This window comes from Meleagris gallopavo, chromosome 2 (assembly GCF_000146605.3).
Source record: "Meleagris gallopavo isolate NT-WF06-2002-E0010 breed Aviagen turkey brand Nicholas breeding stock chromosome 2, Turkey_5.1, whole genome shotgun sequence".
NCBI classification, from domain to species: Eukaryota; Metazoa; Chordata; class Aves; order Galliformes; family Phasianidae; genus Meleagris; species Meleagris gallopavo.
In genome coordinates, this window is record NC_015012.2 from 11210129 (window position 1) to 11237001 (window position 26873).

Consider the following 26873-nt stretch of genomic DNA (forward strand, 5'->3'; position numbering starts at 1 on the left):
TTACTGACCTACAGTAGGTCTGAGAGCGTAATTCCAGGCTTTGTGACAAGGGAACATTTGTAAAACAGCAGCCCTTTCCTAATGTGCAAAGGGAAAGCACGTGACAGGCAGTGGGGATTCCATTTTTCAGGATCGAGAGTTCAAGACAGGCTTATAGGAGTCTTATTAAAAGTGTTTTCCAGTGCATGTGGCTCCTTCTGACAGCACCCAGGTGGTTCAGAAACCAGCATTAAGAATTAAAGCTGTTTCTCTTTTCTGCACAACAAATGGTTCAAATGTCTGGTATTTGATTCAGAAAGGAAACCTGCAGCAGTCATGTCCCCTGAAATAAACCAACCAACATTTTGAGCTGCCAACACTTCTGTCTATTACGTCAAGGCATCACAAAGTTAAAAGTATAGTGAAGTAATATATATATATTTCTCTGTAATCCCAGGGTAAATATTATGTAGACAGTATTTCTGCTTTGTGCATTAAAAATCTGTCTGAATTTGAAAAGCCTGCTAGTGCACTTTGGGGATTTTGGAAAGTGTTATTTGGCCATGAGCTAAGACCAGAAGCTGCCATTTTGCAGAGGGGGCAGGAGGGAAAGGCGTTTGGCCTCATTCATAACTTTGCAGCTACTGCAAATATCAGCTGATGAATATTTATGTTATGCCTGGCAGAGGCCCTGAAGTCAAATGGGAGGAGGAGTAGAGAGAGAAGCTTAAGTTAGGAAAATGGTCATCTGAACTCTGTGGGATTTCTTTACCAACACTTTCCATGCTTGAACAGTAGATGCTGAATGAAATCATTATGTACTGAGCCCCTGCACAGGAAAACAATGTTTGTCAAGGCTCTGTTCGTTAGCACCTTGTACTTTGCTTGAACCTTGGAGGTTTGTTGGGCCCTATAAATGGAAACTTTTCTTCCACAAATCAAGCACACTGTAGAGCTAGAGAGATTTCCTTTGTTTAGTCATTCCTACATTGGTGGTGGGACTAAGTGCAAGCAGGATAAGAGGGGGTCAGACAGAATACAAAGTGATGCAGGGTGGTATGGGTGTTGAGGAGGTGCTGCTCCAAATCCAGCTAAGATAATACTTACAAAAAGGGTTAAGTTAGAGATGTCACTGAACAGACCTGTAGCATTTGACTATGTTCAGGTGTTTGTTGGTGTATGCAGGCTCATCTCTCTCACTAGGAATCTGTATGAAGCAGGGTCTCTGTCCTGCAAGTTGCTGCACATCTATTGAAAAGAAGAAATAGAAAGCAAATGATCTGAGTGCAGAGCTGGGGGATACCAAAAAACACTTATGCATTCCTCTATACTGTGCTAAACGTAGAAACAGCACATATATTGTGTTGCGTTTAACTGCTGCAGGCAATAAATGTTGGGTTAAAATGAAAGTCGTACTGTTTTTCTCTGTGTAGTAGTTCCACAATAATTCCTCCATGTACTGGCAGTCTACAGTATTAACGGGTCAGTAAGTATTGCACCTGAATTTTGAGGAAGAAAAGAACGTCAGATATAATGGAATTTGAAAGTAATGTATTTCTTCGTATTTGTATTATCTCTGGTCAGCCACTGAGGTAAAAAAAATCCAAATCTCTCTGCCTTCACCAGATATAAACTCAAAGCAAGGAGCAACTTTCACTAAAGCTAGTGAGCGTGATTTCACCATTTGGATGAATCGAGCCTAAGAAGGAAACCAGATGAAGGAAGTAACTGCTGAAAGTCAGGCTGGGTTTGCTAACCAGGCAGGTGGGTGGCTCGTCTGATCTTCCTTCAGAGCAGCAACTTTCTGTGACGTGCAAGTGCATTTAAAGCTGCTCACCTTGGTTATACAGAAACCCAGAAGTGCCGAGAATGGACCAGTCACTTCAGAGTCCCCAGGTGCTTTGCAAAATTTAATCCAGCTCCTGCCCCGCGGGGAGATGCTCCCGCGTCCCAGGGAGAGGCACCGGCAGGTGGTGCTGCAAGACACCGAGTCTCGCAGCGCGAGCCGCGCAGCACGGCCCGGAGGCACCCGGTGCTGCCCGCGCTCCCTGGGGCGCAGCAGTGGCGCCCTGAGGCGTGGCGGGCGCTGAGGGCATTTGGCGGGAAGTTGCGCGCCTCTTGTGTGAGGGGGCTCTCGGGGCTCACAGCCCTCACCGTGCCAAGGGGTTCGGCCCTTCGGCAGCGCGGGTTTCAATTTGAGTTTGCCCCTTAGAGAGGGCACCCTCAGCGCCAGCTCACCTCCATCCCCGTGGTATTGTTCCTGGCGGGTTTGTGCCCAGAGTCGGAGTGGAGGTGAGTCCTGACTGTAGCGTTGAGAGTACTGAGTGAGGGCAATTTTTCCTTATAAATATAATTGAAAACTACGCAACAAATGATGGTTTGGTGCCCAGCGCTACAGCCTTGCTGCCAGTCCAGCCCACTGCCCCTCTGGAACCTTCTGCAACTTTCTGGCGCTCTGTGGAATTCTGCTCTCCCTGGCAGCTGGACTGCACCGCTGCAGCCTCCACACCCATCTGCACCAAAAACTGTAGGAAACCCTCAAAAAAGGAGCAGCTGAGGAAGAAAAGCCCAGAGTGAGATGCAGAAACACCCTCGCATGCTGTGAGCAGGGTGTGGGGGGGGAACTCTTTAAAACATGGCGACGTCAGCTGGTAGCAGTGTAGATCAAATGTGTTATTTTTCCTCCCAGTGGAAAATCCTCAAAATGTTTGCTTTTTGTGTGTGTGTGGCTGTCCCTGCCTGCCAACCCAGGGCCTGGCATCCCTCAGGCTGACCGTACCACCGTGGAGCTGCAGGCAGGCGGGCAGCAGCGAGATGTGCTCATGGAGGGACCCGGCAGTGCTGCGCAGCTGTTTTTGTTATACCGCTGAGCTGTAAAGTTGAAAGATGATTTGAAAAGCAAGGGATGTGCTGGGAGTACTGGCGTGTCCCGCTTATAGGCGCTTAGGGCATTCTGTGTAAATTGAACTTTTTTTTTTTTTTTTCTTTTTTCCGCCTTGGTTTTTTTTTTTTTTGAATGGCTTAATATCACAGTGGTGGAAGGGACTCTACATCTACACTTCTGGAGCACAGAGCCTCTTCCCTGATCCCTCTGGCACAGAACTGCACCAGAGTGAGTTAAGGACAGAGGCAAAGCCAGGCTGCTCTGTAACTTGACTTATTTCAGTATGGAGGTTGCACATGAGAAGGCCCCTAGAGATTGTTATTTTTCTCAATAAAATATAAAATAAAATAAAAAAGACCCTGCCCCCTCAGAGAATTTGTTCATTTTAGAGAGGGAAAAGTGGTTGAAGGGCAATTACTTTGTGTTCTGGCTAATGCAACATGTGACTCAAAGCATAAAGCAGGAACACAGACAAGATAGGCTCTTCCCTGCATCTTCAATGAAGCGTGAAGTGTCAGGTTGAGGTGTGAAGTAATGCTTCTGAAGCCAGGTTCCTTTGACTGCATCTGGAGAAGCTGGAGTTTGAAGTTAATCTGTAACTCAGATAAGATGGAACCTATTAGAAATATGATCTAGAAGTCTTTTGTTGTAGTCTTTGTGCTTTCTTTCATTTAGCTGGTAGAAAGCATGTTTCCTGCAGAAATGCAAGAGGATGCTGTAGAGGTGAAGCAGCCTTCTGTCAGGACTTGCAGCTGTCCTGGAGGCTCCTATGGCTCAGGAAAAATCTGTGAAGTATCCTCATCTTTTCTCCTTGCCAAGCTTTCCTGTCACTCTTGTATTTGTTTTATGCTGCAGTTTTGTGTTTTATCTTGGTGTGGGAAGGGAAGTGGGTGCTGACACTCCTTTTGCAGGGTAAGGATTGTGAACTGCCATTTTCCGTCATGCCTGTCCGTGCCCCTTCTCTAAGGAGTTTGAGAGACTTTAACTCAGACAGGGAAAAAACGGATCTTTGCAGGGGCTCCGCTTGTGTGCGGGATAGAGAGATGAGCTCTGAGCAGAGAACAAATAATTTATTTCAGCTGTCACTTCCAGAATTCACAACATGGCTTTAGGCTGCTGATGAGGGACAATCAAAATAATTATTCCATAAAAAGTGGATAGTTATGAGACATTCTGTAAGTCTCCCAGAAAACTGAAGATTGTTTTGAAAAAATGTGAGGGGAAAAAAAAAAGGAATTGGACTGTTTGCCTTCATGTTGAAATTTTAAAAATTTTATAACTTTTAAAAAAATGTATTTTCTTTTCTCTGTATTTTCTAATACAGAGAATTATTTTGTTACAGGGGAGTTTTATCCTCCTGTTCTATAAAACAGAAAATATCAATTAAGTTGACTTGTTTCATCAGGATATTCTACTGTCAGTGTTTCTGCTGGGGGGCAGTTGCCCAGTGTTGTTTGCTGAGTATTCCATGGCAATAACAATGCTCCAGTCCCACTGCCCTCTAAGCAGGGGCCTGTTAGAGCATGAATGCAGTGCTGCCAGTAGTTCTTGGTAAGAGGATGTGCACTGAGAAAGGAAAACTCACTGCTGCTATCATCAACGTTTCAAGTCTGTATTCTAGTTTAAAAGTAGATTTGCTGTTCCAGTGTGTACTGGGAAGTCTCTCTAAAGCATTATTAGCAGCTTTATTGTTGGTGTGTACTGAGGTGACCTTGGTCCAGGGACAGTCTGCGTGGACTTGGTTTCTCTCTGTTGTAGGCAGTGACATGCTTGTCTGGAATGATGGATTGTGGTGCCGTATATATATATAAACAGAGCAGCTGTAGCAAACACCTTCTGCAACATGTATGGTTTTTGAAAATTATAGGTTGCAAGCATTAGTTTAAAAGAGGCAAGGAAATTTGTATGCATTGAGAATGTGAGTTATGGAACTGTCACTCTGTATCATTAAACTCTTCCCTACCCTTTCCTCTTTCTTTCTTTGAATCACATGCTCATGTTTTTGGACTCTGAGCTCGAGCACAGAGATATCTTAAGGTAGCACATCTGGAAGGAAGCTTTATAGGTAGATAAATGTTTGTTTTTTAGTGGAAACCATGGGCTGCCTTGTGGCAGCACACTGCAGAAAGTGTCTTCAAAGTGTTGGTTAGGTACTGCTACCCGTGGGAGGGCTGCTAACAGGCTGAGCTTCTCAGTGTGGGGAATTAAGGGAGTGGTGGGTGAGCAAGTTAGAGGTGAGCAGGCCTGTCTGTGAACTGGTGTCCAACAGAAAAGATGAGCTTCCTCTTGCCCCACAATGTTTTGTGACTGTATCCACATTTCCTTCAGAGCCAGTCACAGGATGTAGCATGTTCATGTGATTCCTGCTGCATTGTATTGCTCCAGATGATGTTTTTTCAATGGATTATTATTTCCCAAAACATGTTGTACTGTGTTTTGCAATAGAGTGGTAAAATATTGCTTTGTTTATCAACTGTGGGATGTACTCTGAACGGCAAATTATTTGTTGTCTAACAGACAGAAATTTCACGTGTAAGAAATGTTTTTAATTTGGCTTTAAGAAATGTTTGTTGTTGTCATTTGTTTTTATTTTTCAGAAGTCTTTTGAGAATAGAAGGAAGTTAGGTCAATGCTTACAAAGGTAGTTAGGCCAGAAGGAGGCATCTAAAGCTGTGGTAGACTTGGTCATAATTTTGTGCAGTTGCTGTAAACATGTTTTTTAGCTCTGATTTTATTTTTGACTTCAAGGAAACTAATTTAATTTTTTGTGTTGGGCTGTGACTTGCAGTCGTTGTCCCTGAAACTGGACAAAACCAGAAAGGATAACTCACGTCTGGAGGTCTGCTTTGGAAGGGATTTCAATTTTCTTCTGGAAATCCACAAACTTAAATCACAATATACCTCCCATCCAGGAAGGTGTTGTGTGGTTTGAGGTTTTATTATAGACATTTTCTACAGCTCTACTCGTTCTAGATTTGTACTTAAATGGAAGCCTAGCAAGGCAAAAGCCAGGTGTTTAGGATGTGGCATTGGTGACTCAGTAGGTGGTACATTTCCTTCTCCGTCAACATTAAACAAGTGCCCTTGTGTGGTAACAGGGATGGGTTGCTTCTTGGCTGACATGAAAAAAAAACAAGGTCACTACTAAGATTTTGGGAACTGGACAGGAAGGTCTTCTGTTCTCCGTAGTGAAAGGGAATTAGCCTCAAGATCACTTAAACTGAAAAACCAACTCCTTTTACAAAAGAAAACTGTAAAGGGTTGTACTGCAGTAGAAATCCCAGCTGAAATCAGGATCCCGCTGTGCCTCATATTCCCACAGATAGTAAAATGCACCATTCTTTTTCTTTAGCTACATCTGGACCTAGAACATGAAATTAAACAGCAAAATTTGGAGTCCTGACAAAATGAAAAACTTTTCTGAGCTCAGTTCACATTTAAAATGCTTTATTGTAACCAGAGGAACAAAAAATCCTTGTTTCTATAAACAAAACTCTGATTCCTCATTACAATTAAGGAACAAGTAGCACCTTTTGCATTTCCTGAGTTGCAGTTTAGGCTCTCTTGTTTGAAAGGCCAAAGGATACTTTTAAAATGCAAAAGTTTGAGCTTCATTGCCTGTCAAGACTACAGAAAGTTCATGCTTCCTGTGGAAATTGTCTACATTATTTCTTTTTGCTACATCAAGTTATGATACGGGATTAACAAGTAATAAATTTAACAATTTCAGAAAAAGGTGTATGTGTTTCCAAATGCTTTTGTAGCCTCACTGCTGCAAAGTGTCTGCCTTACAGTCAATGAGAACCCTGTTTAGCAGCAATCTGCTTAAACTGTTTGGAAAAGCCGACCTGCAGTCTCTCAGTGCATCATTGTGTTATTCAGTGATAACAAAAAGAAATGGGATGATACTGTTCTGCTCTCTTTTATAGACTTAGCTATCTTCTTGACTTCTGTCATATTCCTCACAGAGTATTTGCTGCTCACTGGAAATAAACCTTGTACTTTCTCCTCTGTAAGCAAAATAAAATGCAGCAATTGTGAAGCATGAAAGTATCTATATATTCAAAGAAAAATCTTTTTGCTACTTTCGGAAAAAAAAAAAATCTGCTAGATCAGAAGCAATAGTCTCGGAACACACTGAGGATGAGTATCATGTGGTTCATTTTTAAGAATGAGAAGAGGAAAATTACTGATTTGTTGTTGTTGTTGCTGTTTTGTTGTTGTTTGTTTCTTTGTTATCCAGGATGGTGGGAATTAAAAGGTGATGCTCTTATTGGGACAAGCCAATGTCCTGATTTGTGGTGCATACAGAAACATTTGAAAGACAGGCCAGTAAAAATAACCATTTTTCCTAATACAAAGTAGGGAACAATGCTTGTGAAGATAATTTTGTCTGTCATTGGTTCAGGGGTAGATCCAACTCAGCTGTAAGTAGTAGGTGATCCATGGCACCTGCTAGTACCCAGTCACTCAGAAGAGATGGGAAGAAAGGAGCAATGCATGCAGTTACTGCTAATGGTGGTTGCTGGAGTAATGTTTCCACTATGATGTAATCATGTGTACTGCCTGCATTTCAGAAAGGTAGGAAAAATACCTGGACTTATATCCTGATTAGTCATTGACAAAGGAACGAATGCTAAGGAAACTTTTCACTGAGTTGTAGTGCTTACTCGTGGCGAGTGGTGTGTTATCCCAGGAGGGGTCAATACTGCAGTGAGACACCCAGGGAGTGACTAGAGTTATGATGACCTGCATCCTCTACTTGTCATGTTTTGAAGCTAGCATGTAGGCTTTCACTCTCTCTCAAATGATTCCCAAATTTCCAGCAGAATCATTTCTTTACACTGAAGTACTGATAAGGACAGAGCTCTTCAAACTTCACAGGATCTGGGTAGTTTGAGCAGCAGTTGAATCTCCTTTCAACATAGAAAGAGTAAGATGAGCGCCAGTGGATGTGAAAGTAATATAAGATACTGGCATGCAGTATGTGGTAGGAAAAAATTCTCACAGGTTGATCTGGCTATGCTGGGAAGTGTTGGAGTACAAGTGCTGAAAGATGTGAAGACTGAGTTTTGCTGGAAAAAAAAAGCTGAAAGGTGAGAGGCAAGGAAAAAGCCAGCATGTCACGGAACCCAGACTGTCACAATCATGCCTATCTGATTCCTTGGACTCTTTCCTTGCTGTCTCTCAAAAAGTAGATGTGGCTTTGTCTCCCAGTGTACTGTTTCTGCTCTAGAAAATGAGGGGCTTTTCTCTTGAAAACTAGGATCACCTTGAAATTGTTCTTTCGAGCACAGCTGTTACTCACAATGCACTGTCTGAACTGGGCTCTAATCCCAGCTGCTGATGATGACAAGGGGCCCCATCGCAATCAGAGCTATGTTAGCATCAATGGAGCAAGCAGAGGTCAAATGAATGCCTGGAGTAAGCCGAAAGGATCTCACAGGGAAGCACAAGACTTGTGTTCTGATATACTGGTTTCTCTGCAAGTACTGCATCAGCTTTGTATGTTGAGGAGAGGGGGAGAAGGAATGGGAGGGAGCCAGAACTGACAAACCCTGTGTGGTTGCAGATTTTTGGATCTTCCTCTTCATCATGTGTTTGTGGTGGTGATAATTCCCATGACCTTGGGATTTTGCTATGAAAGGAAAGATTTAAAAATTACTCTCATCTATTTATAATTATAAATAGTAATAAAAACAGAGGCAGTTTCTGAGACCACTAAATCCCTCACAGCAGGATTCCCCTTTGACACTGATCTCTGTTCCAAGACAACCTTCAGTCCTTTTCCAGCACTAAACTCTCCCTCCTCCGAACAGCAACCCTGTGTTTCTCCCTGTAGCTCCGTAGCAGCATAATGAATGGTCCATGGTGTTGATCCTACAGTCTCTCCCATCCCACGCCTACCTACACTGTTGCCACAATATCAAAATTAATCTCTAAATTAGCTTCAGATAAATTACACCCAAGCATGCTATTTCTGTATGTTTCCAAACAAAGCGTGTGGTTTCTTGGAATTTTAAGGCAAGTAACGTAGCCTGAATGTGGCAAAACTTAACAGAATTAGCAAATACTGATTTTTATGATAGAATACTATATTAGCATGAGTAATTGTGGCCAAGATATGGTGATCTAGATCTGGAAGGAAGATAAAGGTAATTTACTTCTTAATGTGATCTGATATTTCTTAACATCTGACTTCTAGGAATAAATCTCATTTCATAAATCCACAAAGTTGAGATGAGAAAGTTCTACAAAAAGTTATTTTCTCTCTTTTTTCCTTTCCTCTCCTGGCCAAAATCTTGTGATAATTTTTATATTACAAAATATTATTATAAGTATTAGCAATATAGATCTAATACTTGCCTGGAAAATAATTTCCACCTTTATTCTATGAAAAAAAAAAGGAATTGGTTCTAAATGCCTTGTTCTAGAACTATTGTTGTTTTAGCAAGTGTACTGCTGATATGTATGTGGAAGCTATAGTGATTAACAACAGGAGAAAATTTGTCTGTTTAGTGGTGGTTTGGTCTTTTTGGATGAGTTTTGTTATGAGCACGAAAGTGAAATAACAGTATTGATAAAGTCAAACCATTGTATAAGCATTTTGCTTTTTTCCAAGTCTCCAGATTTGTTAATACCTGGAATGTTTGCGCTGTTGTCACAATAAGAAAATGTACCAAAGGATGAGGAAGACACTCCTCCCTGGAATTTATATATTTTATCAGCTTTCATTTTTCATTGTTTTTCTTTAATCCAAACACCCTCGGTATTAATTTAGATTAATGTCCTTTTAAACATCAGCTGACTCTGAGCCAGCACAGGAGCCTGCCCTTAGGTTTTGGCCTCAAGCACATCATCAAGTTACCAGTCATCAGCTGAGTTGTAGCAACCGATCACACATGTTTTCTTAGACTGATGCCTACAATTAATGTGAATGGAACTGTATGTACAACCTCCCTAGTGAGAATTGGACTGTTTGACCAATTTAAAAATACTTTTTATTTTGTTCATTTTACTCTGGAGACATATTTGCTTTTATTCCAATGGAAACGAAAGAGCTAAACTTGGTCAAAGTTTAAATTTGCTATTAATGTTACGTTACATTTTCAGAAATTTAATCAAGCCTAAGTTCACTCAAGGAATTCAGTTCCTCTTAATAGCCTAGCAGCCTCCTTCTCTATGTTCTTCATTGACAAATTGTGTCTCGTTTTAGTCGGGAGAATTAAAATTAACATCCTGTTCATCAGAATCCAGGCTTATGCTGAGTTAAGGCAGCACAACCTCATACAATCTTAGAACTGGCTTTAGGAGAGCATGTTTCTAAGCCATTTTATTTGCTGCCTCTTAGTATCTATCAGAGATAGAAGCTCTTTTTATATGTGAAGTTCTGATTTTAACATGTCTTCTCCCATCAAGAATATGGAAAGTGTTGGATTGGGTTGGATTAATTTTAATGTGACTGAAATGCTTTGCCTTTTTTAGATTGCCAGCTCCTGGATGTCTCTAGAATTGTCAGTAGTCGAAAAGGACTGTTTCTGTGGCTGTGCAGAGTGATTTTAATAGAGCACTGAGTGGGACTGTCTAATGTACATTCAGGGCCTTCCAGAAATTCTGTAAAATTGTCTAGGCATTTAGACATGCTCAGTATTATAGCAACATCCATGGAATAATAAATATTGTTTTTGAAATCAAGGAAGTCAGTCAGTCAATGGAGTCTGTGAATGGAAGAAGCGGAATTCACTCCGTATAGCTGTGTAAACACAGATCCCACTGCATATAACTCAAAAGAAGACTTTGCTGCTTAATATGTGCACCTCTGAAGTCTTACATCATACATCTTCAGTGTTTCCTCTATAAAAGGGTCAGAAAGTTCTGTGAGAGCTGTTTGCTTGAAATAAGTTATTCAGTACTGCATCCGTCTAATCCAAAACTTTTCCATCAACACTAGACCAGAAGTTTCCTGTTCTTTGGTTTTCTGTGGTCTACCTTCTTACTCACCATAACCTCTTGACTGCCAGGTCACATGTGACTTGTAAGTTCAAACCTGCGTTTGATTATAAGATGAGCTTCTAAAATCCTTAATTTAGATACTAATTCCTTTGGGAAAGACTGATATAGAAGTTTAAAAACAAAATGTTAATTAATTAAAAAGCTCATTTGACTAGTATTTAAAAAATGTCTAGTTTCATCTAAAAAAACCCAGCTTTTTTCATCTTACAACATTCTAGTGAGATCAGGAACACACTTACTATATTATTTTTGGCCCATTCACAATGACTTTAACTGTCTTATCTCAGCCAAATTTGTGTCAAAAGGGGTCAAAAAGGAGGATATAGTAGCCACACTAAGAAGGTCGTTTTTGCTTAATAGGTTGGGTGTGCTTGCTTAAACCCCGGGGCTTAGTATCTAAAGAACATTTGATTAGCTTGGATCAAGTACAAGTGCTTCTATACTGGAAACTAATCCTGATAGATTTTACAGGATGTTTCAAGTTACTAAAGCATAAAACTCTGGATGATGACAAGTTAGAGGGAAGGAGGACCCTGCTGAGCTTGCCTCTGGAAGAAATGTCAGGTTCATAACGACTCATTTACTTTAAGGAGGATAAGTGAGAGGGCATTGGGACACTGACTAAGGCTGACAGACCCTTGATGGCTGGGGAGATGGGAGTTGCACACTGTTTCCATTATGTTAATGTCAACTTAAAATCACAAATGTCAATTGTTTTTTAACTCTCTCTACTCCACATAACCTTCTAGCAGCTAAATCCAAATAATAGCATAGCTGCCGTGTTCCACCTCCCTGAACTCCATGCAGCACTCATCTTCAAAATGGAATATTGGTGGTGGCTATGAAAATAACTTCTCTGACTTCCACTGAGAGTTTCTTGAGACTGGGAGTAATTGTTTTAAGGGCGATGTTAGAAATAATGCGACAACCAATGGAGAATAGGTCATCGGAGGTGAAAGAGAGGTGGCTGAAGTGCGGGTGGTCAACCCCAGGGGCTGAGTGAGAAAAAGACAGGTGTAGACCAGAATCAAACTGCATTTTGTCCAGATTGTTCCTCAGGTTGTTTCTGAGGAACCTGCATGTGAGTTTTCTCCTCTGGGGAACTGAGAAGAACTTTCTGTTTTTGAATGTCATCAGTAATGATGTCCTGATACAAACAAGCTATTGGAGAATGAGTTTCAGTCTTGCTTTACATATCATTTTAAATCTTTGAAGAATTGATTTTCATTGTTTATTTTTCTACCTTTTTATTTGTAATAATTCACCATTAAATAACTTTTCTGGAGATAGTGAGCCAAATGCTTGCTCGGAGAATTTTCTGCACAGGTGCTTCTACTCCTCCTTTCTCTATGCTGATTTCTCAGCCGAACAGATAGAATATAAGAGTCAAATAGAAGAAAATACAGGCAGATTTCTAATTCTGTTTATCCCAGATTTGGAAAGAGCAAAGATCTATCAGATGTGAGATTTGTGAAGCTGGTTTCACTGAAACAAAAGTCATGTGAAAGATGATGTTCACATTGTTCTCGAATAAGAATGTTAGCAACCTGCTCCTTGAAAATTCAGATCTGATTTCTGCTTTTTGCATTAAAATAGCTCTAAGACCTTACACAGAATTCATTAAGTTGGTTGCAAGTCTTGCACTGATCTCAGTTGAATGTTCAGGCCCTAGTGAGATTAACAACATAAACAACGTCTCTAGGAATAAATGCCAAGGAAACAGAAAATGTGGACTACATTTCTGTCTTTGACTTAGGTCAGGAAGAAAGAAAACAACAGGGATACTGTTCTTTTCACAGAGAAGTGGATAGGAAGCACAAAGTGTGAAATCTATTGTGTATTCCTTCTCTATTTCTGTTTGTTGGAAAGCAGTGAGAACCTTTTCACTATTTCACCCTGAGTAAGGAAGGGCTGACCCCAAAAAACCCTGAGTTTTACTTCTAGCTTTCTGATAAACCTTTTTTGTAATCTTGAGCAAGTGATTTTGACCATTTTAACCTCATCTGTCTTAACTGGCAAGTAGAGGATAGGAAGTCTTTTTTTTGTTTGTTTGTTATTAGCATTTAACTTTTTTTTTTTTTCTTATCTAGTACCAGTCACCAGTAAAACAGTGAACTACTTTTTCTAAGTTACTTTCCAGAGAGCAAAGAGAGATGGATATCTACAGAGATATCCTATCCCATCTCATGAATGGGATGAGTTGCCATTTGAATGCGCTCGTCACCACCGAGAGTACAGGTAGTCTTTATGAGCAGCTCTTAGTCAATGCCTGGTATTCACATAGCAGTTTCTAGGCGTGGGTTGACTCTGTACAACACCTAGCATATCTGAGTTCCTACTTGTTTTTATTTCTACTGTGAAATATTTCCTGGGAGCAATGATATCATGGGAAGGTAAGAAGACCCTGGCTGGCTGGCTCCTAAAACTCCTAAAGTTTCCTGGGATCAGTAATACAGGATCCGTTTTTGTATGAATCCCTCATTAAAAATTTATTTTGAATGCTCACTCATAGCATTTGCAGAAACTTGGGAAAAAAATGGCTAAGCTAGGTTGGATGGGGCCCTGGGCAACCTGTTCTAGTGCCTGATTTAGTGATTGGCTATCCAGTCACCAAATTTGGAACTAGATGGTTTGGAAGGAAGGGATTAGAGCTAGATCATCTTTGAGGTTCCTTTCAACCCAAGCCATTCTATGATAATAAAAAAAAACAAAAACAAAACAAGGAAAAAAAAAAACAACCACCAACAAAACCAACCCAACACTGGAAATGGGTAATTTGCAACTCTTTTAGGGTGTATATACAGTGTGGCATGTTTCAACTAAGCCTAGACCTGTTTCCATTTCTGTGTAGAAATCATGTCAAAAAATGGTTTGGCACAAGTCAAAGTGAAAGCATGAAATGGGCAACCAATTGGCATTCATTTTTATTCAAGTAGGCATGAATAGACTTGCTGTTTTCAGGACTGCTTTTCTGAAGAGAGCACATGGTGGTGAAAGAGAAAAACGTTTCTGTGAAAAAATAGGAATTAGGTCATACAGGGACTACCAGAAACTTTATTGACCAAAGATGCTGAATGATGCGGTGGGACTGCAGAACTGCAAATGCTCTGTGTTCAGTGGTCTGGGATTTCACCCGTCTCAGCCCATGCAGCTACATAGTTGTATTAGCTTTTGTTTTGAGAATATTTATGATTGTGAGAGTGGAAATCTTAAAAACAAACAAACAAATCAGCAGAAATTCTAAGTTGGGATATTCTTTTGTATGCATGTACGTGTATTATTTCTGGCTACCGTGGAATTTTTCCTATTAAATTTGGCTTTGTTAGATGATAGTATTGCTTTGGTCAAACCAACGACATTTCCAGACCTGGGCTGCACAGACCATTACTGAGGGGAACAGAGGGGTTTTTAACAAATAACCTCATTAAGCTGTTATGCTTTTTTTCTCAGGCAGAAAATATTCAGTGTGCAGTTTCGCAGTTCTCTGGGCTCTTCAAACTGTAATTTGCCCAGCTTTTCACAAGCTACTTTTCTTGTCACGTGTTCAGTGCTGTTTATCACACATACGTTACAGACGGTAATTTTAATTTAGAAAACCAAATGTAATAAATTCAGTAGATTAGTATTTGGCCAGGATTGAGTGCTGAAATTGTTCGATTGACTATTGTGGAAAACACATCAGCCAACCTCATCTCTGACCAGAGAGCAGTGGTTCCATCCCCTTACAAACAAAGCCTTTGTTATGTTTTTCTAGCTCTATGACTCTGGTCTCTGCTGTGCATTTGTTTCCAAAGCAAAACAAAGAATTTATAATCTTTGGCAGACTGAATATTTCAACTTGGATTTTCCTGTTATACAATTTACTGGCTAGATGACTGAATTTAAGATATTACCTTGCTGCATAAGAACAGTGTGTTTTCAAATTCATTCAGCCTTTTTTGTTTCTGATGAGGCTTTAAACAAGAGTGAACTCTAAAGCATAGTCTGAGAGGAGTTCAGTATGCTATACCATACTTTATGCCAGAGAACTCAGATCTGCTAACATCTGGAGCTAAAGTTTGGGTTGTATCATTGTTATATATTAAAGGAAAAAAGAGCTTCTTTTAAAATGGTAGTTCTGGGAAAAATGCTATTTTTATTTGACATTTTCACATAAGATTATGTATTCATATATACATATATATGTATGATAATATGTGTATATACAGAAGCTACTCCAAAAGTAACGCCTCTTGTTTTATTATGTTGGGCCATGACATCAGAGGTGGGTGTTGGTGAAATGTCAGTCGAGGGTGAATCTTCCCACCAGTATCCAATATTCTGTCACATATTGCTGCTGTGCAACAGATGGCAGCAGCAGGGCGGTCTGACAAAATGGCATCTGATGTGGAGTTGTGTAATTGAATTTCTCCATGTAAAAAATATCACACTCACTGACATTTACCGACACTTCTGGCACGTTTATAGAAACCAAACAGTGGATGTGAGCAGAGTGAGGTGGTGGGTGGTGCATTTTAGTAGTGGCAATAGGGACAGTGGTTCACTTTTACTACTGCAGATTTTTATGAGTGCTGGTATGCAGACTATTGTTCATTGCTGTGAAAATGCATGGCTTAATGGTGGTGACTATGTGGAAAAATAGTGTTTTGTAGCTGAGTGTTTACTCTATCAAACTGCATTACTGTGCTCTTTGTATCTACTGTAGTTTCTGCAGAAATAAATAAAAGACATTAGTTTTGGAGCAGCCTACATCTATGTGTGTGTGTGTATGCGTGTGTATATGTATATACAAATACTTTTCCTGTGTACATCATACTCCCTATTATTTTATTGTAAAAAATATCTTTCTCTTTTAAAAACATGAGCATTCACAAATGTATGATTTATATTGACTGTGAGGAAGCTGCAGAGAGGTATGGACAATCAGCATCTCGTACAGGCTTTGAATGTTTTAAGTATATTTTGCTATTGCTTTTCTCCTGGTTATTTGTAAGATGTCTAGATCTCTGTTTAATGAAAAAAAAATCATACTGGCAACAAAGATTTCATTTATCCATCCTGGTTTTTCACCAAACTGACATTGGCTTGGAGGGCAGGATGGACACCTTTATGCTATGGAGACAGTCTGGAAGTCCGAGCATATTGCAGAGTATGTACTAGGAAGAGATTTTAGCTTTACATTATAACCCTCATTATTACTTACTTTTCCGATGAATCATGTGATATCAGGTTTTAATTGTTTCTGTTTTTCTTCTTCTTTTTTTTTTTTTTTTTAAATTCCAGAAATTGAAGGCAACATTCAAAGAAGCCTAATGGAGAAATGTAGGAGAAGATTAAGTAAACGACTCTAAGGTAACAGGCTGTCTTCTGTTTACTTTTCGTCCTTTACCAGTACAAACTGTGTGATCTATTAACTGCATTATCATTGACCATGACTGAGCCTTCAGAAAATCAGCTTTTAATTTAAGAAGTGGGTACACTGCCCTGATGAGGACTGCACCAGTATTAGGTCTGAAAAATGACCACTAAATGGTTCTTAGTTTCTTATGAATATTTGTAGGATTAATATATAAAGTTGAATGTTGAACTAGCAAGAGGAAGTGAAAATGGAAAGAATGACACTTCTTTACAAGTTTCTCTGCCAACAAATTTTCCTCTCTGAGAGAGCACTGTTTGGACAATTTGTAATCATTATTTGTTTTATTTTAGTATTTGAAGATGTCAAGACCTTGACCAAGACAGGAGATTTGTTATGCATTACAATCTGCATATGTATGGACAGTTCTGCTCATACAACATGTGAAGTGTAGGAACAGAAATAAAGACACACAAAGGTGTTATTTGTTTCCATACAATGGAAAAGGTTAAGCAGTAGGTCAATAGTATAGCCAAGAGAAAACTCCAGTTGTGTTGACTCTTGGTCTTGTGTCCTGCTTACTTAACTTTGCCTTCTTTAGCAAGAAAATAGAAGCCAAAATGCTGTAATCATTGAGTGGGGAATGGATGAGAAAGAAGTGGAGAAAAAAAACATGTTAGTCTTCTTACATATCTGCCATAATCATAATTTGTTTCTAGAAGGGACAAAATGGCCTGTGCAGTGTTTGTTTATTGGATTTTACTCTTCACTCAAATTTATTAGTGAGTCCTAACTGTGAATTCTCCCTCTATTTCATCATTTCTCTCTGCATAATCATAATACTTATGATTGTTTTATAACTTTCCAGGGATGAGCAGTATATATGCCCAGTAACAATCTGTGAAACTAAACAAATTCAGCATCTTGTGCATCATTAAGTGGTAAAGTGATGGAAATTTAGAGCGAAGCAAATTGGCTTCTCAAGAGGGGTTGCAGAAATGTTCTGTCCATTCTCCTGAAGCCTTTACACACTGATACATACACAGTGGTTGCAATAACTTTTTATTAGAACTCTTTTTCCATTTCTGACAGTGAACAGTGCTATGGCATCTACAGTATTCTTTGTGTTCACTGTAGGAAATGGGTAAAGCATACTATGCCTATGGCAGTCAAGCTAAGTACCCGCCACTTCCAAAGATACTTTTGGCAACTGCTGCATGGGTAACAATTAACATGTTTAGAGTATGATGGGAGTGTTGGACTCTGAGCCATTCTCCTGAACAGTGAGCTGATTTAACTTTTACAAGTTACTACTGAGGCACAGATTTATGCACTTATAGTAATTTGTATGTTAATATGTAAGTGCTTAATGCAGATTGGTTTCCTCTGAAGGAGACAGGAATGATCAGATTTCCTCTTTACTGATGGTTGAACTGGAGCCACTGAAAGATTTCTTGATTTGTTCACTCAGACAGCCAGGACGAAATATGGGATTCCCAATTCCCAATTTGTTGTTCTAGTGACTGGTGGAGGCTGTTTCCATTCCTAAACAGTAATGTCTGTCCTAAAACATTAAAGAACACTCCTTCTTATTTCATATTCCAAACTAGAACAAATAGTACTTAACTAACCCTAGCTGTAAAGCTATAAATTTAATATACAAGGTTATTTATAGGGGAGGAGAATTAGTGTCAAAATATAAGAATCTACACAAGGAGAAAACAGAGGAGGCATAGATAACATAATCCCTATGACTTGTCGCCATATGTGATTTGTGTGGAAGCAGTTGCACTGAGATCAGAAAGAAATCTGTTGCTTTTGGCAAACCTGGTAACTCTACAGCTCAGTAGTTATTAGGGCCTCTGTGTGATGCTTTCTGAGCTTTCGACTTAACTTAAAGACTTCCTGTTTTACAGCTTTCAGTCCTGTCAAATGTATGCCTTAGTATGGTTCAGTTCCGTTATAATGATTTCAAGATTTACAGTGAACAGCTAAAAGATTAAAAGGTAGTAGAACTGCAAACGTGAAGATGAACGTAATCTAGAAAGGGAATTAGAAGACTACAGAAGTAAATTTCCAACTGGTTGTTGATTTGACAGTATTTTAGGTACTCTGTGTTTTCTAGAGCTGTCCTTCTAGTCAGCTTATTCTCCGTATTTTAAGTTAGCACTTAAAACCCCTTTTCCTTCTGCCAGCTAGCTGCTGTAATGCAGCATGATTTAAAACAATTACTGGAGGAGAGAGAAATTGTCAAATTAAATTTGTTAGATTTGAAAAATCTCACAGAATTAATTCTTACAGAAGTAACTAGAACATATGATGTATGAAGCTCTTCTGTACTAGGTGTTGTACAGACTTACAGAGCATGAAGAGATAGTCTGTTTCTTTGATAGCTACTGTAAGTAACGCTAATCAAAAAAGGAACAACTATCTCTGGTTTTAGTCATGAACCCATAGAGATCAGTTTGAAGATAGCAAGGAAAATTACAGTTGTGTTCATGAGGAGTGAGAGACTTCAAAATAAGCCATTATTTTAAAAAATGAGTAACAGGCAAAAAATTGCAGCACAGGAAGTTCCATACAAATATGAGGAAGAACTTATTTACTGTGAGGTTGACAGAGCTCTGCTATGTGCTGCACAGAGAGATTGTGGAGTCTCCTTCTCTGAGGATATTCCAGACTCAGCTGTATGCTTTCCTCTGCAAACTGCTACAGGGAACCTTCTTTGACAGGGGAGTTGGACTTGGTGAACCCCAGAGGTTGCTATCAATGCCTACAATTCTGACATTCTGTGGAAAGGATTTGACAATATAAGGTATTCCAGAGACAACAAAGAGTCTGACCATCACTGGGAAACACTATAAAATCTTCCTTTTTATTGATCTTTTCAGTATTGACAATGTCCTTCTATCTCAAGACTCTCCAACCCCGTGAAACCAGCTTGCATCATACCAAATAACAATAAAAAGCTGTGAAATAAGTTGACCTGAAAATCATGGATCAATGCACTTGGTAAGAAACAATGCCAAAGCAGAATTCTTAATTCCAAAGACAAGGCAGATAGACACAGAGAATTTTCTATGGGCACTGTGAGTGTTCTCAATTTTCTGTGATTTTCATGCATCGGTGTCCTCATGTGCTACTGAAATGTGGCACCATAAAGTAGAAAAATCAAGTAAATAATATAAAGTACAGAAGAATTAGTTTTCATTAGCGGTTCTTAAGGTGTGGGGGCAGCACACTGTCTACAGGTCCAGCTTTCTTTCCTGAGTAACATAATAAGAATCTCAAAGAAACAGGTACAGCCATGGTTAGAGTTCCTTATACTTGACAGAAAATACTAACAAGACAGAGAGAGAATGGGCAAAGAAACCAGGACAGATACGTCACACTTGTGCAATCTCTGTGCTAGAACTAATATAAATGTTAAAACATGACAATTTCTGGTGAAATACAAACTGAAAAGACAAGAAAATTGGAAAAGATATGCCCTTCCATGCAGTATTTTCTCCATTATTAACTCACAATGCAACATTACTCTAGCACTGACTTAAGCAGCATTTGGACAACTCTTTTCTCCCTAAGCCACAAGTGATGACTGGTGTAGTTGATTTAAATTCATGACGTACTGTTCCAGCCTTCCAGGCAATATTTTTGGTAAAAGAGCAGGCTCCAAAATTATGACTTATAATTCCTCTATGTGATGATAGTTACACTGTCTTACTGGACTTTAGAAAGGAAAAAAACAACCCAGAATTACAGCTTTTCTAAGTTACCTTGTCTTAAATAGGACATATGAGAAGGGAAACCTTGGTTCTGATGAAATAAGTGGGAATGTTGCTATTGTCTTGCAAAAGGCCAAGGTTTTACTCAGGATTCAACAGCAGGTAAGTCTGAAATGGGAAGTAGAGTACCTCCTGTTCAGCTTTGAGGGCATACTTTAGTATTTTTTCTTCAGCCACTGAAAAGATGAAAGAGCTTCAGACTGTTTTGGAAAGTGGAATTATGACTTAAATGTCCTAAAATAAGGTGTGAATGGATGAATGAAATAATGGACTGGTTCATAAGCTTGCATAAACTTCATGTGGTCTCCTTTGGTGTAATGTCACCTTTCCCCTTTCATTGGCAGATTTTGTTGTTACATGTAGTTAATAGTTTAATTAAGGAAGTGTAAATTTAACATGAAAATTTTACTGGCCTCCCTCTCACATTCATGGGATATGTGAAGAGATACCTATCTGACCTGGCCCTATGATGTGTGCAGCCAGTCAGTCAAAGACCTTGCTCTATAGAATAGTTGTTTAGACAGCAATTCACAAGATTTAACAGGAAAGAGATTAGATTGGACACTGAACCACATGATCTCCCTTATTTGTCTTGAGGTTGGAAGGGGAAAAAAAACATTTACTAACAGATACAGGACTGGACAAGAGCTGAGTTGACAGCCTTCTTCTTCCACAGAAATAACTGCACGTGTAGCTATTTGCCTTTACTTGTACAGGAAAAAGATACTTTTGACTGTGCTGCTGAATTTGATGCAAGCATGGGCTCTCAAAGGTGCTGGTTTAATAACTTCTGAACTCTGTTGAAGTTCTTCAAGGGATGTTAAAGTAGCTTTGGAAAAAACAGCTTATTTCTGTTATTTTTGGGAGAAGAGAGCTTCAGTGGCAGCAAACATACTGTAATAGGTGGAGATTTTTTGAATTGTGTCAAAAAAAAAGAAAAAGATCTGTTTTGAACTGTTATTAGTTGTCACTGTGCAATTGAAAGGTCAAATCTGATGTTCTTGCTCAAGCAAAATCTTTCTCAAAGCCAATGGAATTTTGCCTGAGAAAACACTGAAGAGAAGGATGCGCAAATGTCAGCAATGGGACTGTATTTGAACTGTATTCAGACACTAGCTAAGAGAGTTCCAGAATAAGCTCTAAATGTAGAAAGAAGGCTACTTTAAAAAGGGTACTTTTATATAGGAAATATGGAGTGATATCCTCCATTTACAAATTCATCAGAATGAGAAGCATGTGTCTGTAATTCATGGCTCTGCTCCTGTGGTTATAGAGATGCCAGTTATCAAAATGTTTCCAAATAAATCTAAAGTCAGTCTAAATGCTACTCTAGTATGAGCCAGCTGGCTGTCCACATCCTGACCCTGTTCTCTACTCCTAAGCAGGTGGTATAAAGATGGCTTTCAGTTCAGACTTACTCATAATACCTATGTAGCCATATTTTTTGAACGTGCATGAAGCAGCATGAATAATTATAGTGCAATTAGTAATGTACCATGCAGCAACCAAGAAGTGCTGGTAGAAACAGGATTTCATATGTGTATCAGCCACATATGCATCCCTATTGCATGTCTCTTCTCATCCTGAGCTAAGTCCCACATCAAAACTTGCCTCCTGCATTCTGGTCTCTCCTTTTTAGTGCTTTCCTATAACATTCATAAGAAGATACTTTTATGTGTGAATGCTCAAGCACAGGCTGAAACACTTACTGTTTCTGTGTAATGTTCTTAATTCAACCTTTGTAGATTTGGTCTAAGTATCTAACCATTGGATAGAAATAGTGACTGTTTTTTGTTGACAACATGCACAACGTAGTGTACTAAATTAAATAGTAAAATTTTAACAAAAACTTCTCATAAGTTGTTCTGTGAGGAAAATGTCAAAGAAGTTCATAAGTCCTCTCAAAAGAATCTGAGAATATCTCAAGCTACTCACAAACAAAAGAAAAGAAATTGAGATTTTCTGAGAAAATTATTTTATTGTTCAGCTCCATTCCTATCCAAATGGTTGGAAAACTGAACAGTCGCTTCTTGCTTTTCCATTTTTAATTTATAAACAGGGAAGTACACAGACTAATGTGTTGCTTGTGGATACTCTGGCTCAGAGCGATGTCTCTGTGAGGGTAGGATCAAATGTTTGCAAGTCTATGGAGTTCTTTTGATAACAATGAGTCCTATATGTTGACTGCTTATACTGGTATTTTATCTGCTCCAGTTACACTGGCAAGTGTGAGGGATGGAGGTGAAAGTATATGGAGAGTTCATTACTCTTAGAATAATATTAAACTTAATGATAATATTAAATACTGGAGAGATTAAACCAGGTATCAGCTATTTTTGTAGTAAGTCATGACATATTCTTTATACACAGACTATTTCCATTTACAGATTATTTAAAAGGCAAGATAAAATAGAGTAAGTAAACAGTACTCCTTTACATCAGAAGACAGAAGCAATTCAGGGTCTTCACTTTATTGAGAAGTGACTTGCTCACGGTATACGGTTTTCTATGCTGTCAAAAGAGCGCACTGCGGAGTTTTATCTACTTGACAGATGAAGGTGTAACAAGAGCCAACCACTAGAAAAAGGAGGATCCAATGAGAGCAGGGATAAGGCTGCATTTGTAACAATGAGGGCATTTAACAACTTTGGAAAAATTTGTCCAGGAACATGGACTGTAAGTCTTTAAATCAAGAATGGATGTCTTTCTGATGACCGCGCTTGTTGCTGTAGCAGGAGTTATAGGCTTGATGCAGGAATAACTGGGTGAAATTCCATGGCTTGTGTCATCCAGAAAGCCAGTGGATGATTACATTTGGTCTCTAGTGGCCTGCTAGTCCCTGCAAAGCATTCAGCTGTATTTCTTCTTTCAGGGTGTATGGAAGAGGAAAAGTAACATTTCTTATATCTGGACAATAGATGACAAGTGGTTTCCACTGGAGTTACAGATCAGATTTCTTTTAATTTTCCAGGCACTGCACTTTTTGTCAGGGGATAAAGAAATTGCCCGAGGACTTTTTTCTTTTTTTTTTTTTAAGTTTGTGTAGCTTTCGCCCTTCTCCCGCTTCTCCTTCCCACCAAATCAAGCACAGAGGTAAACAATGCATAAAAGCAGTGTACTGGTCCAAACATGAAGACATTGGCACTGAGTAACTGTGTTTGCATTGGGCATCCTTTAAATTATATTAATAAACTGGAGTTTTCTGAGTACTTTGAAATGAGTTTTGAAAGAAAACAGCTTTTAGTAATTTGAAAAAAATAATACACATATTTCATTTGCAAATGACATATATTGACTGAGGTTGGCCATAATATTTATGAATAACCATAGAAACATGATGAACAGAATCTACACAGTTACTTCCAAACTTCATTGCCAGAATCAGTGTATTCATATAACGTTCCTAATCTGATATACCAGGTAATGGCAAATATTACATACACAAAAGAGGAAAAAACAAACAGACACATTCCTTAGTGAGTGGAGTTCTTTTGCAAATAGACCAACGCTATGTACACACTTTGAGGAGACCATAGCCAGTTAATTAAAACACAGAATATCTGCAAATATTTGCTCTGGTTTGAAAAAGCTATAACATTACATAAAACAGATTTGCTCTACATTTCAGCAGACTTTTTGATGAGAATAAATGATAGAAGAAAATGAGAAACAAATGAGGAAAAAATGAAAATGAAAACAAATTGTTTCCAGGATCCTTCTGAATATGTGATCCTCTGAAATTATCAGGCTGTTAACTGCTAGTAAATCTGCCTAGGCTGGATGTTGTGAAATTATTTTTAGAAAGACAGCAGAAATATTTCTAATGCTACCACTGTGGCACCATGTCAGCTGAATAAGAGGGCAGTGAGAGTGGCATAAGAGTCAACTGAGAAACCTGAGAACAAGGCTGTTTAGCAATACAAAATTTCATTTCTGAATAGAGGAAGAAGTATACTGATGTAATATGCTGATAGCCTGTGAACTTCTGAAATCCAGGGGAGAGTACATATGAGGATAGTGCCATTACCTTACATAGTCCCTCAGGCAGCTACGTTATTTTTGAAGATCGAGAAGCCTGAAAAATCTCGTTCACCTGCTAAATAACTGTTCAAAATGAAAGAGCTTAAAATAAGTGATTGTTCAGTTATTTTTACTTGCTGTCTGGTTAGAGACTTTGATTTTGGTAGGGAATTAATTTTCTGTGGTCTCACAAAGCAGTCATTCTCCTGTAGGAGAAAGTGGGTTTTGCACTGCCCATGTGTCAGGTTGGGTTACTGTGTAAGCAAGAAGAACTTCTGTTTGGACATAGAAGCTGGAAGGAGATGCTGTTGTGGAGGTGTTAAAGAGATGAGGTGTTAAACAGATGAGTCTGTTGTCTCTGCCCCTCATGGTGTTGGTTCTAACTATGCTAAAAGTTATTTGAACTACTGTACTGTTTCAGACAAGTTGTACAGGCAGATGCTGGACTCATGGCAGAGTTTCAGATTTTTCTTATGGTGGTGAAAAAAGTGATAGAAGTTCAGGTGAGCATTTCCTCTGTCATCTTTAGCAGTGGAAGAGTAAGTAACATTCACAGAGACTGTCATATTTTGGATTTAGATCTTCACTACTAGAATGAAAAAGACAAGAGTTCACATCCCTCAGACATTATTTGAAGCCTTCTACAGACTAGAGAAGATAACAATGCGGCAGCCTATGCTTTTGTGTTGTTTTTTTTTCTTGTAATCACAAGAAAGGAAGATTGAATTTCTTAGTGTTGATTTCAGTGGGAGCAGAAATGCAAAGGCACTTTTGACAACTGGATTTGCATTATATTTTAAAAATCAAACTTTGGATTTTTAATCTCAGTTATGTGAAAAATGTGAAAGACCAGAAAAACAGTTGGCCATTCATATTCCACTTAATTCCAAAGTGAACAGACTTAGTTTTATGTAAATTAAATTGATCAGAAAGCCTGAAAAATTAAATTAGTGGAAGTGAAAACTGGTGTTTGAGCAATAAAGTAAAATGAATTTGTTATTTAACATTTTATATCATAAAAATTTCATTTCTCGAAGTTACTTAGACAAATTGAGCTTTATCTTCCAAGCTGATGAAAATGAAAATGTACAATGTAAAGTGACTTCAGCTACTTTCTGGAAAGGGAAGATATTCCTAGGCTTTTTGTTCCCTATCTGGTTTAATTTCAAGTCTTATGCTCAGTTTCACTTTCAGAATACCCTAAGAGAAAATGTAATTCAGACCTGAGCTGTATTTGCAGGCTAATGGCAATGGCTGTAATCCTTCAATATGATGGATACTGGAATTTTCCCTCCTTTACAGGAGGAATTGCATTTCTCAGTGTCATGTAAGGAAGAGAAACAAACATGCAGAAACAATAACTGTCCGTCAAAGCTTTGAAGATATAAGCTTAAGCTGAAGCAATTTTCCTGCCAGAAATCAATGCAAGTTTAAGTTAGAACCACCTGTATTTGTGCCCCTTGTACAGTATTGACCTTCTTAATGATACCTTTCTATGTGTGTAGGAGAAACTAGAATTGGAGGGGAAAGGAGAGAGGTTATCAAGCAGGATAGGATTTGCCGAGGATAAATGAGCAGCTTAGACACAAAACCTGGCTTCTGTTGCTTTTAGTTCTGCAAGCTGCTAACTAATGCAAAATGTTTAAATGTTCATATTTATTATTGCTATGTATGTGAGGAGGTCCTTGCTGAATGGCAATACCTTCAAAATGTGCTTCAAAAAACTTTGAAGATATGAAATTGATGCCTGAAAGAGGTGGCTAGAAGGATGATACAAAGCTATTCTGATCTCTTCTTCCAGTAGTACAAACACTAGGAGCAAGAAAGGGGGCCTAAGAGGGATCTGCTATCTGTAGTCAGTATGTGTAAGGTTATTTCAGTAAGGATAATTAAATTCCAAATCCAAACAGAGCATTTTTACCAAACTATCCCTATCCTCTTTGGGAGCTATATTGGAAAGGTAGTTCTATCAGTTTGAGGGTATTGTATGCTCGCAGTCCTCACACATCAAGTTCTGAACCTACAAACAGCAAAGGTCAGCAAATTCTGAAAATGCTGTCAGCAGAAGCTGGCAGAACAACATCCTGTTTCTCTTGACTCATCTGTGCTAATGGAACCTACTCATTGTCTCCTTCAAATATAATACTTGATAAATGTAAGAATTTAGGTTATTTCTCTTCCAGATGAAAACTGCCCATTCAATATTAATGGAAGAAACACATGCATGTTTTTTGCCACTATACACGTGTCTTATGGCCACAGAGTTGAAACCTCCATGCTTGCATTGCTGGAGTTTGTTGCCACTTCATCAGTGAAGTACAAGGCATTACTAGTATGGTACAGAAGGGGCAGTATCTCCAGGAGTCTGTATGACTATATTGTCTGGAATAATATTAGTGGCTTCTCTTATCCCTTAATGTACTGGAATATCTAGCATATAGCATATCCCATTTATACTAATTCAGCATGGGATGGAGGTCTGTTATTGTCCATATCTTTCCTTTGTACTTTATTGCTGTGCTGTAGAGAGGATAGAAGAGGGGAAATGCATTTAGTACACATGGAAAGTGATTTTATAATCACTTAAAATAGATATATCTGGGTCTTGTAAATATTTGTTTTCCCTGCTCAGTCTTTGCTCATGTGCTCTCCTCCAGGAATCTACTTATGCGTGTGAGTTATTTCTGCCTTTAAATGGTCAGGAACACCAGAAAACAAAACTGAAGATAAATAAAAAACAAACAAACAAGAAACATAATAAAAGAAAGGCTGCTTCTTTGTTGGTGTTTTGTGGAACAATTTTGTGTATTTAACATTCATTTTTGAAAAGAGATAT

The 26873-nt window shown here is 38.8% G+C and overlaps 1 long non-coding RNA gene across 2 annotated transcripts in view; it reads left to right on the forward strand.

Moving 5' to 3' along the window:
• The first annotated feature begins 1760 nt into the window (after positions 1–1760).
• Positions 1761–26873, forward strand: part of LOC109365847 — a 30367-nt gene continuing 5254 nt past the window's right edge. Inside the window, exons 1-3 of one of the 2 annotated variants that reach the window (XR_004158756.1) lie at positions 1761–2271; positions 16160–16228; positions 19124–19244. This is a non-coding gene — a long non-coding RNA (uncharacterized LOC109365847). The other variant, XR_002111624.2, reaches the window with a different exon arrangement.